Source organism: Mastomys coucha, unplaced genomic scaffold (genome assembly GCF_008632895.1).
Source record: "Mastomys coucha isolate ucsf_1 unplaced genomic scaffold, UCSF_Mcou_1 pScaffold14, whole genome shotgun sequence".
Taxonomy (NCBI): Eukaryota; Metazoa; Chordata; class Mammalia; order Rodentia; family Muridae; genus Mastomys; species Mastomys coucha.
This window is the reverse complement of record NW_022196896.1, coordinates 107,111,194-107,131,680: the sequence shown is the minus strand read 5'-3', so window position 1 is coordinate 107,131,680 and position 20,487 is coordinate 107,111,194. Positions and strand designations below refer to the sequence as shown.

Genomic DNA, 20,487 nt, shown 5'->3' with positions numbered 1-20,487 from the left:
AGCTAGAAGAAAGTGAACTTGGGTAGATAAGAGAGTTGGAGTTGGGAGAGAAGAAAACATAATCAGAGGTATTGAATTAAAAAAAATTAAATTAAAAAGTGCTGCAGGTATATGTGTTTGCTCGCATGTGCACCTGCGTGCATGTGTGCATTTATGTGTGCATGCATGCATTCATATGTGCATGTGTGCTGTTAGTGCCCACCCACATGGATGTGAGGACAACATTGGGTACCAGTCCCTTTTTCCACTGTATTCACTGTTGTATATTCTATGCCAGGGAGCACCGAGCTTTGGGGGATTCTTCTGACTCCATTTCTCTTAGTAGCAATGGGATTACATACTGTTATCTTGCGTCTCCTGCTTCTTACTGCCCAGATAAGCCCCAGAAGTCTTATGAAATAGCTATTATAAGGTTCCCTTTTCAGAGCAGGCATGGCATGCTGTCCTCTGCCCTGCCCCAGGAAGGCATTTCAAAAGACCCCGTCTGTCGTAGTGTGCTTAGTCACAAAAACTCTTAGAAAATGTGTAACTACTGATTACACATTACTTTTGGTCTTCTGCCAGTCTGAGTTTTACTATAGTCAGAATGAACAAAGGAGAGATCGAGAAGTCAGGGAAGTGCCCTGGTGTAGGCAGAGTCAGCATCCCTGGTACAAGCAAATGTGTGATCTTGATTTTCCTCGGGTGGTCCTTCCTTATGGCTCCAGCACACTCCAACTACCATACTTTCAGTGTATAAACTATAAGCCCACATCACCCCCACCACAATGAGCTGCTCTTTTTGTTTTAACTGTTTAGTTCAAATGTCATTTATTTATTATTTTTAATTGTTCTCCCCACTTAAATGAAAACTACAGGAGACGTTTGCAAAGACTTGACAGCTTAGTTTCCTCTAACAGAATTCTCCTGGAACACAATAGAAACTGAGTAAATATTTATTGATTGTAGAATGAGTGAGTGAATGTATGAATGAATGAATGAGGGAAAATAGGGAAGAAAATGAAGGTGAAATGGTGAAAGTTGTTTTCCTATTTTTTTTTTTTATTTCTGGAATAAGAGAGAATTTACAGCTTCCCCATAAAAGTAGTGATTGACATTTTCCATAATATTTTTGCACCTTTTCCCCCCACGATTAAATTTGTTTCACATTTGAGTATCGTTCTGAATACTCACCTAAAAGGAAATCAAAAGTAAATTACTTCTATCATTGAGAGCTGTTTACCCTTAGGAAGCAATCAGTTTCTCTTTTATATCTTTCATGTATACTTTCAAAGAAAATCTCAAAAAGAAACAAATTGACTTGAAACACCATAATTATCAGCATTTTTCTGCCAGATGCTTAAGTAGATTTTTCTTATATATTCCATTATTCACACACACTTTGAGTTGGAATCCGTGACATGTAAGTTTGCTATATATGAACACTGAAGCTGTGCAAAGGGTCAGTGAGACACATGACATCTCCCAAATAGCCCTCAGTTCAGTTTTTCGACTACCTTGAAAACAGGGCAGATTTGCTGTTTTGTTGTTTTTGTAACCACACAAGGGTCAAGTAAACTTAAATTGTTGAAGTTTGCGTATTGGAACATCTTCCAGAGAATAATAAATGTATTGCCGTAGTTATTTCTTCTCACGTGGTAATATTTCAATAGATTTATCTGTTTAATTCTTAGGGTAACATGCACATGTCATATAATATGTATGAAGTTCAGAGGACACGCTTGTGGGAGTCAGTTCTCCTTCTGCTATGCAGGTCCTAGGGTTTGAACTTAGGTCACTTCGTTTGGTGGCAAGCACACTAAACCCCTTAAAGTATTTCCCTGTCCCTGTGTGCGTTATAAAATGATTTAACCAGCTTACATTAAACGGCAAATAATTAACTTTCTTTGGAATTATCTTAAGGCACTTTTTCATGAGGTGATGCTTATTTACAGGATAAAAACTACATTCTGTATTATGATCAGACCTAATCATTTCTATCTATGTACTGAGTCAACTTATAACATATTAGATAAAATGATTTCCTAAGGTAATATTTGATTAAGACAATAAAATGAGAAAAAGAACCGACATGTGAATCATATACAGACTCACTTGAGAAGGAAGAAGAGCCTTATCTGCCTCCACATGAAGACCCTACCTAGTTACCACATACTTACACCCACTTACCCCTGAATAGACAACCCTCCTAGTTGGGCCTGGGCATGTGAATTTCAGAGGCACTGCATTAAGAGATATTTCAGACAGTAAGAATGGACAACCTATGTCTACAGTGTTATTTAAAGCAAACTTTCTATATAGATCAAACCACATGAGCTTAACAATGTTGGACCAATTTGGGAAGTCAAACAATGGCAATTTCACACATTTTCAAGAATGAATTTTCATGCTGATGGATATACTATTTTGTGGTTGTAAGACTGGGACTCTCATGGAGATCAGCCACGCAGTCTACATAGCAGTTTGCATAGCTAAACAGACAAGCTGAAAATGCTTCTCTGCTTACCAAGCACTGCCTCAGAGAAAGCCTGATTGGCTCTCGCCATGGAAATGATCTTCCTTTTTGGCGGACTGAGTACCATCTGATTAATGATAACAATCAACTGTGCAAATCATTTCATGTTTTCTATAGTCTAATGGCTAGAAGCAAGCGACCAGGCTCACCCATAGCTGAAGGGAGGCAATTATACAGAGATGTATGTTTTAATTATTTTAAATTATGTTCACTTTATGGCACATGTACTTATTAATCAGGTATAGGTATGACAGCCATTTGGAATCTATAACCCACACAAAATAGTGTATTTATAGTTTTTTTATCTGTGTATTTATGTATTCACTAGTCAGTCATTGCTTATTTTAGCCTGTATATTCCAATTAGTTTTGCCTTATAAAGTGTTCTTAATTATAGGTAATTCCTATTTTTGACCTCCTTGCAAGCAAAAAGTCTTTGTCAATTTTATCACTCAGATATGACATTTTTGTAAATATCATAAATAAATGCTTTTCCTAAGCATTTCAGAGATGTTCATATACATGTAGGTTTGTGCCTTTTATTCAAAATCTCTCTTTCAGCTGTCTGTCTTTGTCACTCTTTGTGTGTCTGTCTCTATGTATCTGTTTCTGTCTCTCTCTGTGTATCTGTTTCTGTCTCTTTGTGTGTTTCTGTCTCTGTCTGTGTGTGTCTCTGTCTCTGTCTCTCTGTCTCTCTCTCTCTCTCTCCCTCCAAAGCCTTGCTATATAGCCCTGAATATAAGGGCTATATGTTAACTAAGGATTCTCCATCACGTGGCTCAGCCTCCTGACTACTGGGATGACATCCTTGTGAGAACACAGTCAGTTCTCCCGTTCTCTGAATTATAATTTTTGTCATTATTTTAAGGAGTTTATTTTATGAAAATCTCCACAATGGCATACATTCAAGGGCAACCCAATAAGCTGATGCAGGAGCCAGATGTTAATAGAATAGCTACACACTACAAGCTAAACTGTTACTGAAAATAGTGGGAGACAAGTCCACAGCCCTGCATCTGAGGGGCAAGAGAGGAAGGATTACCATCCATCCTGAGCTAGGCATGCTTGAAGGAAATCTGAATGATGAAGAGAAAGTAAGTGCATGATGGTAGGAAAAGGACGAGTGAATACTAAGGATTTCTACATGCAAGATACAGTGAACGCTTTTGTATATTGTTTTCATGGTTCTGAATGGCCAGGAAGGAAAAGCAATCAGTGTCGTAGATCAACAATCAGAGGGCTGAGTGGGACACGCTCGTGCACACCTGCGGAGTCTGATCCCGGGGATGAGGAATCAGTTATGAGAGCATGCACTGCTGTTTCCGAGGACAATTCTGGTCCCAGCATCCTTGTCAGGTGGTTCACAACCACCTGTAACTCAGCTCCTGGGAACCTGAGACCATCTTCTGACCTCTGCCGACCCTTACTTGCACAAACACAAATGAGAATACATAAACAAAACAAAATAAAAACTCAGATCATCTTGACTTTAGTCTGTGACTGAGCAGCACTGGAAAAAGAAGGCGGCGGGAGTAACTAAGGAGCCTTGCCTGGCTGCTTGAGGTGAAGGGCACCTTTATTGCTACTTCTTGATTGTATTTGGTACAGGGCTCAATGTGGGGACAAATAATTGATGACAAAGAAATTGTACAATCATTGAAAGTTTGGGCATACACTAGCCAAAGAATAACATAGTTTCTACTTTAGTGACTCCTAATAGGGATGTGCCAGAGGATGGGTCTGTATAAAAATCTTGGTTGAGAGAAAGGCCCTTGGCCCTGTGAAGGTTCTATGCCACAGTGTAGTGGAATGCCAGGGCCAGTAAGCAAGAGGGGGTAGGGTGGAGAGCAGGGGGAGGGGGGAGGAAACAGGGGTTTGTTTTAGTTTTTGTTTTTTTTTATTTTTTCTTAATTTAATTTTAATTTTTTCTTTTTCTTTTTGGAGGGGAACCTGGGAAAGGAGTTATTGTAAATAAAGACAACATCTAATAAAAAATAATCTTGGTTGCTCTCTATGCTATAACTATGTTTTATCTACTTCTGTTTTGTCTCTTTTTATTCTATTCACTGGTAAAGAGTAAAATTTCCAACTTCTTTAAATAACCGACTTGTTAGGGTGATCATCAGTTATCTTTGAAACAAAAATTTTAAGGCTTTTGTGAGATAGTAATTGTACAAATGCATATATACATAATAAACTCATGTAATATATACATATATATTACAGTTATATGAACACAGGCAAGACAAATATATAATTTTGAATAATGTTGTTAAAATGACAAAATCTAAATGATATTAATTGGTTGTGTCAATGTTGATTCCTCTACTGTGTTATTTTTCTAGTTACTCAAAACACTCCTATTTTAGAATCTAAGTGAAGGGTGCCGTGACTTGTCATCATGTGGTAGTTTGTACAGAGTGATCCCCATGGGCTCCTGTGTTTGAATGCTTGGTCATTACAAAGTGGTACTACTTGACAGTATGTGGCCTTGTTGAAGAAAGTGTGTCACTAGGGGGTGGTCTTTGGGGTTTCAGATGCACAAGCCAAGCCCAGTGTCTCTTTTCTTTTCCTACTGCCTTCAGATCAGGATATAGAGCTCTCTGCTACCTCGTATGCCTGCTGCCATGCTCTCCGACCAGAAGGATAACTGATTAAGCCTCTGAAATTGTAAGCAAGCCCCAAATTAATGTTTTCTTTTATGAGAGTTGTCATGGTCATGGTGTCTCTTCCCCATAATGGAGCACTGACTAAGACACAGTGTTATACCCAAATTCATGTAACTTTACAATTACCCCCATATAAAGTTTCAATAAAGCTAAAACTTTGGAATCAACATTAAAATAACATAGTTGAGTCAGACCTGACAAAGCACAATTTACAGGAGACATTTGAATGTCCCTTGGTATTACTTTAATTCATTGGCCAACATGTCTTTCAGTTAAATTAAATTAAAAGTAACATTTACCAGAGAACCAAATAAGAGACAGTTTATTCTGGTTTCTTGGCCACACATTAAAGTGACGAAATGTATTTACTTACAACTAGTTGTTCCTTGTTGATGTTTATCCCCCTTGTATCTAGAATTCACATGGAGAAGTTTTCTATGTACATGCTTACTGAAAAAAATTAAGACCATTTCTACTCTTATATTGATACTTGCATTTTGAGGCTTTTTAATTATGTTGTAGTAAGCATACAAATTAATGGCCTTTGTTATGACATTTCCAAGCACATATCAATCTCCCTTGTTGTTATTCATCTCTCAGTCTCCTCTCTGCCCCATCCCCATTTGCTGTTCCTCTCCTAATACCCACATAATGTTCCCTTCAGCTTTTGTGAAATATATTTCACTGCCTCCTCCTTTTGACATTTACTTTTAATACTATTAAAAATATCCACAGGAATGAGAAATGAACATAGGCAATAAGTGTGAGTGTGATTTGTAAGTTTGCCTGTTTCAGAATTAAATGTGTTTAAGAAGTTTGAATGAGATGCTGCTTGGCATGTAAGTCAATGGTTTTAAAAATTCTACATGTATGAACCACTGGTCATCTGAGATCACCATCAGTATCTTTTTACATGTCAGCTTCCCTTGGACACAGAGGGCCCTGAAAATACTGGGAATATTTCTGAGTAATTTATTTTATCAGACTATAGGGAGGAGAAGTTGTATATATGGGCATACCTAATTAGCTAAAAGACCAAATAAGACCAAAATGTTGAGCCTTCAACATGTCAGAGGGAGTTTCCTGCTGTGTCACCATCCTGATGGCATGTAGGTGGAATGATAATGTTCTTATGAATCTTCAATTTGATAAGAAAAGATCTCAGGGGACTTGTCAGCCTCTGTAATCCTAAGACCATATTCCTCATTGCTCATAATAATTCTGTAATCCTGTATATCCTAATAATTGTATTTATCCGGTGAATTCAGAGTAATCCAAATGCTTAAATTTTAGGATGATGATAGACTTTTTAAAGGCTAATTTATGTAAGATATTATATGCATGGGTGCATTTTCTAGTCATTCTTCAGAATTAGTTCTCAATACCAGAAGCATATAAAAATTTTGAACAATAGCATAATTATAATCTACATTGTGAATTGCATTTATTTTTTAAAGTATACAAACTTTGTGTGAAATAAGAAACAAATATAGACTATATGGTCATATAGATAATATGAATAGATTATGTATATGTATATATATTGATATAAGAGAAATGAGATAAATACATAGATAGGGGTTGTCGAGGCACCTCAGTGGGTAGGAGGGTTTACTAAATTAACATGTGGACCTGCGTTCATGAATGTAAAATGCTATGTTTTACCACTCATGCAGGGAAGCCCACTGATGTGGAAGGCAGATACAGAGAATCATTAGGCCCTACTGGCCTAGCATAGCACTGGATACACTTGGAGGCACTGTCTCAAAATAGGTAGGTTAGAATGATGTAGAAGCTATTTAATGTCCTCCTCCGGATTTCATACATATACATGAACATGCAACTCATGCTCACAATGGACCTGTATACAACATATAAATACTTGCCACCATACATGCATTTATACATATATAAAAAGTCAAAATACATGCTGCCAGTACAGCTTCATCATAAAGCCAAGCCAGGAAATGCTGAGTTTGTCGCTGCACTCTGAACACTATGACTTCTCTAGGTGACTGCCAGCTAACTGTCATGTGTCTTCCAGCTAAGTGCCATGTCTGCATTTGATTATTCCCATGCTGGGGTCTAAGTCTCCCAGGGCCTCTGGAGCATGTAGGGCTTTCAGTTCAGATGTTAAGATACCAAGGGGGGAATATTCTTTCAGCTCTGCATGTAGCATAAGAGACTACAGGACGTCTGTCTATGAAACTATTTGTTTACTGATAACAAAACAAAAAGCTTTGCAGAGAATCTAAACAGGAGGAACTGAAGAACGGACGAAGGTTGATTTGGGGCTGCAGAGTACATTTTCCTGGTTTATTTAAGGAAAATCAAATTATCTCCTCCCCAGCAATCTTATGTCTCTGGTGGAGAGTTTTACTCTTAGAATAAATAATTGCAATTCTGATGAAGCACAAACCAAGAAACTGAAGAAAATGGCCACCTCCTTTCTGCTAGGAGTTGAAAAGGGTCCTAGCAAATCTGTGTGTGAAAATGGGGACTGATTTCAGTACAGTGCTTCACAAACAGAGTAGAGTTTAGGATGGTCAAGTGGTTCATTCTAGGTTAAAAGACTGTTGTTGAATTTTTTTTATTATAACTGTTACTAATACAAATATAAGTACATTGTAGGCTCTTCTTTCCCATTGCCTTGATTTTTTTAAGGGGGTGGTGGCTCTCAATTGACATTTATCTATTTAGCACTCATCCTTATCTAATGATTAGCTCTTCATAGTCATACATTCATATCTGCATCTCAATAGCATGAGCAGTTCAATTTCTACTATCTGTCAAGTCAGGTTGTCCTTCATCATGTTTTATTTATCTATTCTGTTGCAGTATTCATCCTTACTTAATGATATATTTGTGTTTGTATCTTGGTAGTATCAGCAGTTCAGTTTCTCCTTTCCAGCATAGCCTTGTCCTCTTTTCTCACACATTTACACTTTAATTCCTGGTTCCAAGCATCCTCCTTGGGAAAGGTCCTACCTACCCTGTGTCAGTGGCCTTACAGAAGTCTTCTATAGCTCATTCATCTTCATTGACACTTTGAGATACCTGCATGTACCTCATGATGATGAACTACATAAAGACTGAAGTATATCTACTCATCTTCTATAGCTTCCACAAGCACATATAAAGCATGATGCATATATTTTTTTTTTAAAGAAGGACTTAATGAATATTCAAGATGCTTACTGAAGGTTAGTTTAGCTCAACTCCTGGAGAGCCCTATTCTGCCGGTACTCAATCATACATTCACCTACGGAAGGACTTCTTGATTTTTGTTATTTTAATATCATTAAATTTTCTAATATAAGCACATAAACTAAAAACACCCAATATTTTTACCTAGACTTTAAATAATCCACCCAGTTATCTGCAGTCGGATACAGTTTTCATAAGGCTACTTTATTAGACTTTGACAGGACATCCCAAGAACTTTTCGATTACATGTTATAATATTTTTCCATCCCAGTGTATTCTTTTTCCCAAAGGAAAAATCTTTGTCTCCACTGAGAGCTACCAGGGTAAGGCAGTATTGTTCATAGCTGTTGCTAGGAAGCAGAGAATGTGGCAAGTCAGTATATCTAGAGCAACAGTGAGCAAGATATTTGAGACACTTGGTTTATCTATGTAAAACTCACCATTTTTTTCCTTTCTCTGTAAGTCTTAAGACATCTCTGTACATACACATTTCCCCTAAATGCATCACATGCTATCTTGTTATTTGAAACTTTTATAGCATTTCTCATTTACCAATTCCGTTACCCTTCTCCATGTGTTAAATCTTTAGTTGAAGCCTAACAACACTCCCGCGTTTCCTAGGACACTATCTATTGTACCAATATTTAGAGGGACCCTCCTCTTCCTGACTCCCAAACCACTTGGATATCAGTTGAACGAATTGTACACATTTATTGCTTCCTATGGACTAATGGACTCTACGTGTTAGTATAGTATTATTTTCTTTGTAAATTGAGTAATACAGTCACTGTAATACAGGGCTAGTCAAACTCTATGAGTAATGAGTTACTCTGAGAGGCACTGGCCCATCTTCTATAACCAGGCAAGGCTGCTAACAGTGAGAGTGGGACATCAACTCAGCCACAAAACCTTCAACCTGCATGCAATCTCTCCTGCCTGCAAGACATGTTGGGGCAATCGTGGCACAGAGCTTGTGCAAGTAGCCAACCCATCACTGGAATGATTAGAGGACTATGCCATGAGTGGGATCCCGCCTGTGCCTGATGCTGCCTGGGTGGCTAGGAACCAGAGGTAAGACAGCCCAGAGACCCAGGATGGAAAAAATTGGACCAGGAAAAAAAAAGCCAATGAAATGATTTCTAATGATATTCTACTATAGTCATAGATAGATGAGCGCCTAGCCCAATTGTTACTAGAGTGGTGTAAGTTAACAACTAATAGGAGCAGGTGAAGAGACCCACAGCCAAACACTAGGTAGAGCTATTGTGTCAGGGAAGCCCTGCAGAGATGGGGAGGAAGGATTATAGGTTGCCAGTGGAGTCAAGGATATAACAAGAATGTGATCCACAGAGTTAACTAAGCAGGGCTCAAAGGTCTCACAAAGACTGAAGTAACAAACATGGCAGACCCAGCATGGTTCTGAGCTATGTACTCTGCATATACTTTATGATTGCATAACTTGGTATTCTTGTTGGACTCTCAAAAATGGGACTGGGGGGTGTCCCTTTCTTCCTATTGGATTGTCATACACTAAAGTGATATAAAAGTTTATACCCAGTCTTACTGCATCTTGTTAGGCCATGTCCCTGGGCATCCTGCTACTTTTAAGGGGTGGGAAGGGAAGAGAAGTTGATCTGGGGGAGGAGAGGGAGGAGGAGTAACTGGAAGAGATGGGGAGGGGCTGTGGTCCAGATGTAATGTATAAGAGAAGAATAATGATTTTAAAAAAAGAGGGACTACCCCATGTAACCAAATTCTTATTAATTCATAACCAGAATGCCAAGCTAACACTAGATTCATGTATAGATTGAAATCCAGAAATGATCAATATGAAGGAGAAGGTTTGATGGACAGATTTCAGGGGGAAGTCAAACTGCAGATTCAAACATTACCTCTGAGTGCCAAGTTACAATGCATATGAGACTTTCTGGAAGAGTAGCTCCAATAGTCTTTATGGTATTTTACTTTGTAGTCTTTTTTCCACCCAGAAATATTAGTGGAACAAAAGCTAGAGTCAGCAGAATGAGGAATAGCCACTTCCTTGAGCAAATTAGGAAAATGCTGAAGGTCTTGCTCTTTGTACCTCACCACTCTGACAGACTGAATTAATTAGGCCAAACCAATAAAATCTCCATTATCTTTGGTCAAAAATAATCTAGTATCATTAAAGACACATGGTCCAAAGCAATGCATTTCTCCTAATGCTAAATCATGCTGTGACAGTTAAATTGAAGTTTCTGCTTGTTTCCTTTTTACCGTGGCCAACATTGTGAAGACTAGGTCCTGTTGCTGCCCATCCAGTTTTCCTAACATAAGCGGACTTTTCCTTTCAGATGATGTACTGAAGTCCTATTTATTTCTACTAGTTTTAGGTAGAAAGTGATGTTTTCTGAAACCTGGGCCATGGCTTCAAAAGCATTAGTAAGAATAAAGTAACCCAACTGAGTATAATATAGCTCCCTCCCTTGGAGAACTCTATCATACTGCTTCACATCTGTGAGAGTATTATATATGTTAAATATTGGAGCTAACCTTGAGACACAATGCAGTTTAGTGCAGTGATGCTGGCATGGATGGTTGCTTACATAATACATTGTATTTGTTATTTGGTTTTGTTTTTAATAAAGTATCAATGATAGCTTTCTCTGCTTGAAAGGAATTCCAAACACATGACTGTCTCACAACATGGATTCTGACTATAGACAGTTTTGGGTGTAATCATGCAATATGGACAATATCACTGATATTTTAAAACTATACCTAACCACATACCTTGAAATATTTAATACATAATATCAAATTTTTTAACTTTACCTGTTGTTTCAAGTTTGATCTCAAATAGGTACCACCTAGAATATTAGCACATAGAAAATGTTAGCACTTAGAGGTTTTCTTTTTCTGTTATTCTTTTCCTTCCTCCTTAGAAACCCTTGGCACAGCCACTTTGGTGTGTTTTCTGTTGGTAATAACCACAGGCTGAAAAGTGATGGCAAGGTTTACATAAACAAGTCAAAGTGCTGAGAGAACAAGGCGTCCTAAAGTCACATCTTGAGGGAAAACAAATAAATAAGACCTCAGAGCACGATCTTAATTACACTGTAAACACCCACGCTGCCCGTAATATTTCTGGTGTTTATAGGCTATACCGGGGCTTTTTTTTGATGCTCTTACATTTAAGAGTTAGAATAAGAAAATTTAATAAGAAGAAAATTGAAGACTATTTTTTAAATTACATAAGTTTTGAGAACATCTAATTCCCATAGACCTGTGCTTTCTTTTCCTGTTGTTAACATCTTCAATAAGTGTAATGCATTTATAAGTAATTAAATCACTTATTTATTACTATAAACTAAAATTCATGTTTTAGTCAGTTCCTTCTAGTTTTTACCTTAGGACGATTTCCTACCCATGGCATCCCATGGGATTTAGCTATCCCTCACTTTAGGGTTCCTTTATTGCAAGTTGGGATTTCCTTCTTCCTGATGACAATTTTGAAGAGTCAATTTAGTTATTTCTTTTGGTGCACGTTCCTTGGTTTGAGGGAGTCTGCTGTTTTGTTACCATATCTTTTAGAATTAGCCCATGAAGTTATAATGCTATTTCATTGACTTTCCACAGTTTAGTTAAGCCTGATCAAAATTATACATATATTTAAGTATATATAGTTAATTACCTATTCAATTCTTTTTATCTTACAAAGAACACTCATTATCTAGTCTCTGGTACTTCAACCTTTGCAACTTTTGTATATCTGCAATAGTTTTAAAAAGCAAATTTAACAGGAACATTGTAACACGTCTTTCAATTAATTACTTTATAAAAACATTTAAAAACAAATGCTTTATTTTTCCAGTGTTATTCTGAAGGAGATGACTTACCAGTGAGTAAAATCTCATTTCGATTCCTATGGGGAGTTAATTCTAGTTGAAGATATGTAAATTGAACAGATCAATCTCTGATAGGTTCAGTAATGCAGTCTGCTCAGGGAAAATGAGAGAGAGTGGAGAGATGGAGGGTTAGAACTTGTAGACCAAATATGCACAACATGATCAGGAAAATCCAAATTCTGTTTAATACACTGGGTTTGAATTACTGGTAAGAGGTTTTCCTGGAGACACAGAAACAACAGGCCTTCTTTGCGGGACAATGTATTATACAAATTACCTATGAATGGATGGCACCCCTATTCTTTATTTTTTAAATTTTTTATTTTCTGAGATTATAATGTAATTCCTTTCTTTTCCTCTCTGAGAACCTCCCATATCCCCCTACTTGCTTTCTTTCAAATTCATAGCCTCTTTTTTATTCTAATATTTTGGTAGCCAAATTGATTTCAGTTTTGTAACTTTAATTCACATTACAGAGAAGCAGTACAAACTGATAGGAGATATGTCACTATTAATTAATTGAGAATAACCCAAATCAAAGGTAACTTATACCAATGTGAACATCACTTGAAAAATATGAAGGACTTCTCAAAGGAGAAACAAGGAGAAAATTAAAATTTAATCTGTCATCAAAGGGAACATGAAACAGGATCTCTTGTTTTAGATCAAGGCCATTAAAGTTAAAGGCTATTCTCTCAACTTCGAGTGGAATCTATCTCTTTGTGGCTGAATGAGGTTGAGACTTAGTCAGGAAAGAGTGTGTTGAATGCAGACATTTCCAGCCCTTTGGCTGGCCAGATTCTAGGCACCACTTCTCAGTGAAGGAGAGATATTATGTGCAATTGAGCGTGTACTTTAGACTCATTTATGTCACATCAGTAGCTTTCCATTACATTCTGATTCATCTTTCATCAGATCCATGTCTCAGTCCATTTAGACTTACCTAATAGACCCCGTTATTCAACAAAATCACAAGACTCTTTAGGCTTGCCACACACTTAGATGTATCAAGAATCTGGCCTACTGGGAAAACCTACAAGGATTTAACCTATTGCCAAATAAAACTAGGGTTTATTTGAAAAACATATCCAAACCATTTTTTACATCTCTTATATTTAAGTTAAATATTATATTCAGAAGCTTAGATCTTAAAATGTAGAATATAGCCCATAAATGATGTAATCAGGCAATGAACTACAGTATTCAGAAAGATATTTAATAGATGTGCTTTTTAGCATATCCCATGCTAATGTTGAAACTACTTCATGCTTTATCTTTTTAAGGCAGACTCTATATCTTTAATGAAATAGGCACTGAACATCTAATCCATAGACCTGTTTATTTCTCCCCTCCTCTTGGGCATAGATCTAGGCAACACTTCCCACACAGCCCCATGTCCATGAGACCATGGCTCTGTAGACCAATTCTACCTGCTACTTCAAACATAGCTAACACCTTACAGGGTCCTCTTCTAGCTCTTCCTTCATATGTGGGCAGACTGTGTTGCCAAAGCTCACAGGAAGCCCTATCTTCTGCATGTGTACAAAGTTCCTTCAATCTGTGAATGACTAAATGGAGCTATGGCTTCTTTTACTCTAAGTGACACTAATTGTGGCTCATGTGAATGAAAAATATGTTGATTTCAAGGCACTAAAATAATGAGATTTCTCTATTCTAATAGCTATATTTCTTTTACTAAAGGTAAATATGCACAAGTTTATAATAAAGCACAAATGAGATAGTGTATATATAAAGGACAATAAAGTTGCCATACAATGTAAGACTTGCAAAAAATAAGAACCATTACAACTGAGTAAGCTGTGCTCAGCAGCAAAAGGAGGATAAAAATCATACTGATTGCTGTCCCAGTTTATGATATCTTCCTTTCGACTGTTGAAAAGTGTTTTCCATTTTAGGTTGATATTTAAACTTATGAAGGTTATACAAGTTTAAAAAGTCATAATACCAAACTAAACTGAAGCATTCTTTTTGCAACAAATATGTACAAGCATTATTGTTCATCTTGAAAATCAGTGTTTCTAAAAATAGTCCATACCTTTCTTTTCTTTTTTATGTATGCAAGCAAATAATAGATCCATAGAAAGTGCAGTTATAGACAAAAGTGACAGTGTGAAGTCATCCTGGTCATTTGTTATTTATGTTTATATCAAGACTGATGCTTTAAAAGGTACACTAAAATCTATTGAGGTACCTTTCATAATAACACACACACACACACACACACACACACACACACATCTCACTAAGAAAATCTGTAAGACCAAATTCCTTATTAGTCACCAAATACTCCAAAAGTTTTGCCCACAATTTGAATAAAGGCTTTTATGTCTTTACTTTGCATTATCTAGTATCAGACACTAGGAGGAAAATGGGTCTGGAGATGGCACAGTCAATAAAGTTTTTGACTTGTATTCATAAGTAATTGAATTCTACCCCTAGAACCCATGTCAAGAGCCTAGCAGAGTTGAAGGTAAAATGGGAGGCATAGACAGGTAGATCCCTGGAACTTGCTGGTCAATTTTCCCAGACTACAAGGTGAAGCTCCAGGACAATGAGAAACCCTGTCTCAAATAAATCTGGAAGGTGCCTGCCTAAAGAACAATCCACTCTGACTTCCATGCACATCTTCAGCAATTTGTGGTGCACCTATGCTATGTGTACATGTGCATCCACACATGAACACAGATAAATACATTAACTGATAAGTTCATAAAACTGCTCAGAATGTTTGCTTCCATAGAACAATCCATTTTTTCTTTAATAAGTATGGAAACTGATTCTAAAGCAATCTATAGTACTGAATGAATAGAAAAACTGACTCTAAAGTGGCATATAGTATTCCAAAAGTGAATAGATTTAAATCCTTAGTCAAACTTCCATTAGTGATGAATGCATGTTTAATTTCTATAAAATAGAAGATTAAAGTTGAGATAATTCAATTTTTTTAAAGTTGTAGAAGTCAGAATGATAAAATGCCTCATTCTGTATGTTTCCATGTGGGTCATCCATCTAATTTTGTTCATTAGTTCAGTATTACCCATAGCCATTGTCCCAGTTTGCTTCTCCAATGCTTCGATAAACATTGCCCAACACAACTCATGGACCAAAGGGTTTATTTTACTGTGTAGGTATACTCTACCACCAAAAATCCTTTTAAGGCAGTAATTCAAAGCAGGAACCTCGAGACAGGAACTAATGAAGAGACCAGGAAGAACTCTAGCTTCCTTTCTTCCTTCCTCCCTCCCTACCTCCCTTCCTTCCTTCCTTCCTTCCTTCCATCTCTCTTTTCTTTTCTTTCTTTTAGGCAGCTCTGCAACTTAATTTGACATTCATCAGGTTAGCCCTCATCCACATTGACAGTTTGTAGATTTTTGAATGTGGTAACAGGAGCGTCAGTTACCAACATGTAGAGCTTGTTTGGTGAATCCTCATCCTCATTACATTTTCTGGACAAATGTACTAGAATGTGATATGGAACATTCCTTATTTCCTTGGCCCAGACTGCTTTATTGAGCCTGGTGTCAATGTGCACATCTGGAGTCCCCATTTCCTTCATGGTAAACTCCTGAATTTCTTTGAGTGCTGTGGGGAGCCACAGCTGCCACCCTATATATATATTGAACACCTGGTCTCTGGCCAGAGCAGAGAGCATTGAGATAAACAAGCCTTAGTTGGAAAAGCTGTGTGCCTCTCTACCTTCAGCTTCTAATGCTTCCTGTCCCTTCTCTACTGCTTTAGAACACACTTTATTCTCCAAGCAGCTCCTAATCAGTTTCTAGATTGGTGCACTCCACCTTTTATTATTCCTTCTTCCCAGGCGAATTCCAAATCTCTTCCTAATTCATCCCAGCTGGACAGCATCAGGTGACCTGACACTGCGAACCAAGGGGCTGCAATATCTACCTCTGACAGAAAATTTTCTAGGGTTTCTCTCTTTAATTCTTTTTTTTTTTTTGCTTTTAATAGTTCCTTCACTTTTGATTCGCCCTTAATGGGACCTTATAGCTCCAATCCCAGAGACCTTATCGCCTCTTTACCAAGGACCTTCCCTTTTTACCCACCTTACCTGGGAATTTACCAGTCGACTGCCCTGTCTGCAAGGAGTTCTGAGCCATAGAAGATGTCCCTGACTAGTTCCCTGTACGTCTCTCCATTCCCCGTATGAACTTCTCCATTCCCAGTCCGAGCCACCAAATGTCTCATGCCTTTCCGTCCAGCGGAAATAAGGAGGCAAACACGAGCTCTTCTCCATGCAGTTTAATCAGGAACCTTCATTTTTACTTCTTCTCTAGCTAGCTTCTTTTATATTCTTCTATATCTGCTTCTTACATCTTACTAGTTACATCTTTCTACTTTCTTCTTACTTACTCCTATTTCCTACTTACTCCTATTCCCTACATCTTACTACATACATCTTACTTCTATTCTTATTCTTACATCTTACTTCTATCCTTACATCTTACTTCTATCTTTACATCTTACTTACTCCTATTCTTACATACATCTTACTTCTATATCTACATACTTACTCCTATCTATACATACTTACTCACTATTATTCCAGCACCCAGCCCTTGTGGGTTAAATACTTTCCTTGGTCCCAATCAGCATCGACTACGTAGCAAAACATAATAGGCTGCGGGAAAATCATGCCAGCTTGCATCCCAAACTAGAGGCACTCAGCTTTTCCAACTAAAGCTTGTTTATCTCAATGCTCTCTGCTCAGCTGGAGACCAGGTATTCAATATGTATATATAGGGTGGCAGCTACGGCTCCCCACAGAGTGCCTGAGGAGCATGCTTCTTGAAGCCCACTCGATGGATGCTCTTGTGAATGTTGATGGTGTATTCTTGGGTCACCACCTCATTGATAGCAGAATGGTCATCCTTTGTAGGAGCTATTCTGCTGGGCCCAAGTTGGAAAGGCTCAGTTTCCTTTCTTTTTTCTTTTTCTTTTTCCTTTCTTTTTGATTTTTTGAGACAGAGTTTCTCTGTATAGTCTTGGCTGTCCTGGAGAACACTCTGTAGACCAGGCTGGACTTGAACTCAGAAATCTGCCTGCCTCTGCCTCCCAAGTGCTGTGCATCACTACTGCCTGGCTATGGCTATGGGTTCCTTTCTTAAACAGCCAAAGCACACATGCCTAGGGATGATCCTACCCATAGTGGGCTGGGCATTCCTACATCAATTAGCAATCAAGAAAATGTCCCACAGACATACCATGGTCCAACCTGATGCATATAATTCTTCAAGTGAGAATTCTAGTACTCAACTATTTCTGTTTATATCTAGTTGACAAAATCTAAATAAATCCTGGATCACCTTAAAATAAGCACACATAAATTAACCAAAATAATGTTGTTTATAATATTCTATACATGTATAATTCCCTGCTCGTATACTTAGGGTGCTTCTTATTTCCTATTTTGTTTGTGCCTGTGAACATCTTGTATTTTGTTAGTTTATTGCCAGCAAATGTCCTAACCCAAGGCCAATCTGTTTCTCTAACCCAATGTTTATCTTTGAGCAAGAGAAAGACAATGATGTGTTTCATAGAAACTCTTGATTGCAGAATGTGAGGCTTTCCATGAAACATGATATTTCTGTTTGTTAGAAAGAATCCAGTATTACCTAGTAACAAGTTAACACTGGAAATGAAAATATTTCTTTGGCAACACTCTGATTTTCTTTATTTCCTTTAGGTCTGAAATTAAGAGGATGATTTAAAGTCATTGGCAAGCTTCCATGTATTGGTCACAAATTGATGAAATATAAATTGAATGGCTGATGCTGCGGTTGTTCTCCTAAACCTTCTCATGGACCTTTATCTACCTCATTAAAGAAAAATACAATCAGATCTTCTTTGTTCTTTCTTTATGCCCAGTCTTTCCTATGGGATAGAATCAATCATAAGCTAATGTACTTCATGAGATCATGTGGAACTGCATTTTAGTTCCTCAGGACACTGTGTTCTTTGTAAGGTCACAGTGACATGAACAAAGGCAGCTTGAATGACTAATAAAGAAATCTTTGCCGCCTCTGTACAGATCTTTTAATGTGAACCACTGGATTTGACATTGGAATTCAAAACAAAATATGTTTCTGATTAGAAACGATTAAAATATTTCTTTTTGTTTCAGGTACAAACCTACCCCCCAAACCTTCCCTCAGCTCTGCTTTCTCAGAACTCCTGGAAGATAAGCCTTTGTGCATGTAAGGCATGCCTTTAAATAAGTAAATCACTTGTGTTACGATTTTCTCAGTAATTAAGCAAAGAAACAAACACACTATAGAAATTATGAAGTCAAAATTATAGGAACACTCTATTCAATTACATGCATTCTAAAGAAAACAGTATTTTAAAGTTAATCTTCACTCTGAATACCAATTTGCACTTGAGTGATGGGCAGCTAGTATATTGTTGCATTCACATGGGAGACACTGAGTTTTCTTACTTGTAATTTTACCAATGCTATGAATTTTAGAGTTAACATAACTCCAGCTTTCAGGACCAGGTTGTCCCTACTCAGCTATCCTCCCAGCCTGGTGTTCCGGCCTGTTCTGTCACAGAAGGGATTATAGACCACTTCTTCCATCAAATGGGACTCTGAAATCTGGGTCTTAAGCTCTCAACTTATGAATGGCAAACATGTTATTTTTCATAGTCCTTTTGAAAGTATTAAGAATAATTTTATGTATGTAATTATGAAGTTGTGGTCAACAGTGCTTGAATATTTACTATAGCATTATTTAAATAAAATAACTACCTCTCTTCATTTTACTCCTTTAACCTTCTATCTTCTTCCTCCTAGTCCCTTGTACTGCTGTTAACAACAAAGTAGCCTACTATTTATTTTCTCATAACAAAATAATCATGTTATTCAGACATACCTATATTGTGTATAATAAATATCCATATAGATATGGGATTTTGATCATAATCTTTAATAAAAATAGTACGCATGATGGCAATTTTTAAATTTTTCTTTCTTGATGAAAAGAAGTTACTGGAAATCTCTCAGTAGTAACTGACATACAGTGAATAAAATGACCAGAGTAGAAGCAATAAGGATCTAGCCTGCTGGGAAGAAATAGCTGATAGGATTGTGTAGAATTTCCAGCAGTAGACTCTAGGAGTACAAAGTATCGGCTACTTGGGTGAACTTTCCACAGATATCAAATTCCTTTATTGCCTTCATTCATATGCATTTTCTTCCTTAGCTGTTCCCCATCTACTCAGAACACAACATTGACAACTATACAGTTTCAATTCTTTGCTTTTAGCAGCTGCATATTCCAAGAAATGCAAATCTGATGATTTCTGTCGAATCTTTCCATAGCTGGGTGTCAAGGACCCTTTTAAAAGGATGGCCAGCTGCTCTATCCCTGTCATGACAGGGCACTACAGGGCTTGGGTGTGGTTGCTTACACTGTGCCTTTCAATGGGTGATTCTTTATTCTGGCAGACAATCTAATGCCAGTGTCTAACTCATGATCAAGTGTCCTTGTCACAGCAAATGTGTTTATGCTAGTAGATGTCCTTGTGGCTCTCTGATAATCTGAGTCCTGTTTGTTCCTACTGAGACAGCTACTGTAACACAACTCAGATCCCATGAGGTTAAAGTCTGAGAGGAGACACAGACGAGGTAAAAATAACAAAACATAGGAAAGGAAGCAGCTTGCCACTCACAGATCGAAAGAGAAGAAAGCATAACCCGGAGGCTGATGGGAAGTGGTGTGCTATTGGTAATGGTTCATTGTTCTCTTAGGTAGAAAGCCAGATAAGGAATTCCTATGGGAGTACGGATGTAACTGAGCCGATTCCTTGAAGGACTTCACCTTGGCTAGTTTGGAGCAACATGCAGACACATGCTCAGAGGGCCGTATTCCACCTTTTATAACTCGTTTATTAATTCCATAGATATTTGGCATGTGACAGGACAAAAGTTTTATTAGAAAATGTTGAAAGGGAATGAAAGAATTAATAAACAGACATAATTTTTCATGGAATATTGTTAATGTATCTGACATATTCTCTAATATTGAAGTAAATGTATTATATATACATATATATATATACATACATACACACACAGACACACACACACACACACACACACACAAAATCCTGAAGTAGCATGCAGAAGTCAGAAAAAGATAGATATGGGGAGCCGCAGCTGCCACCCTATA

The 20,487-nt window shown here is 37.5% G+C and overlaps 1 pseudogene; it reads right to left on the bottom strand.

The window, feature by feature from the left end:
* Positions 1-3,726: 3,726 nt before the first annotated feature.
* LOC116089480 overlaps positions 3,727-20,487 on the bottom strand; it is a 95,296-nt pseudogene continuing 78,535 nt past the window's right edge.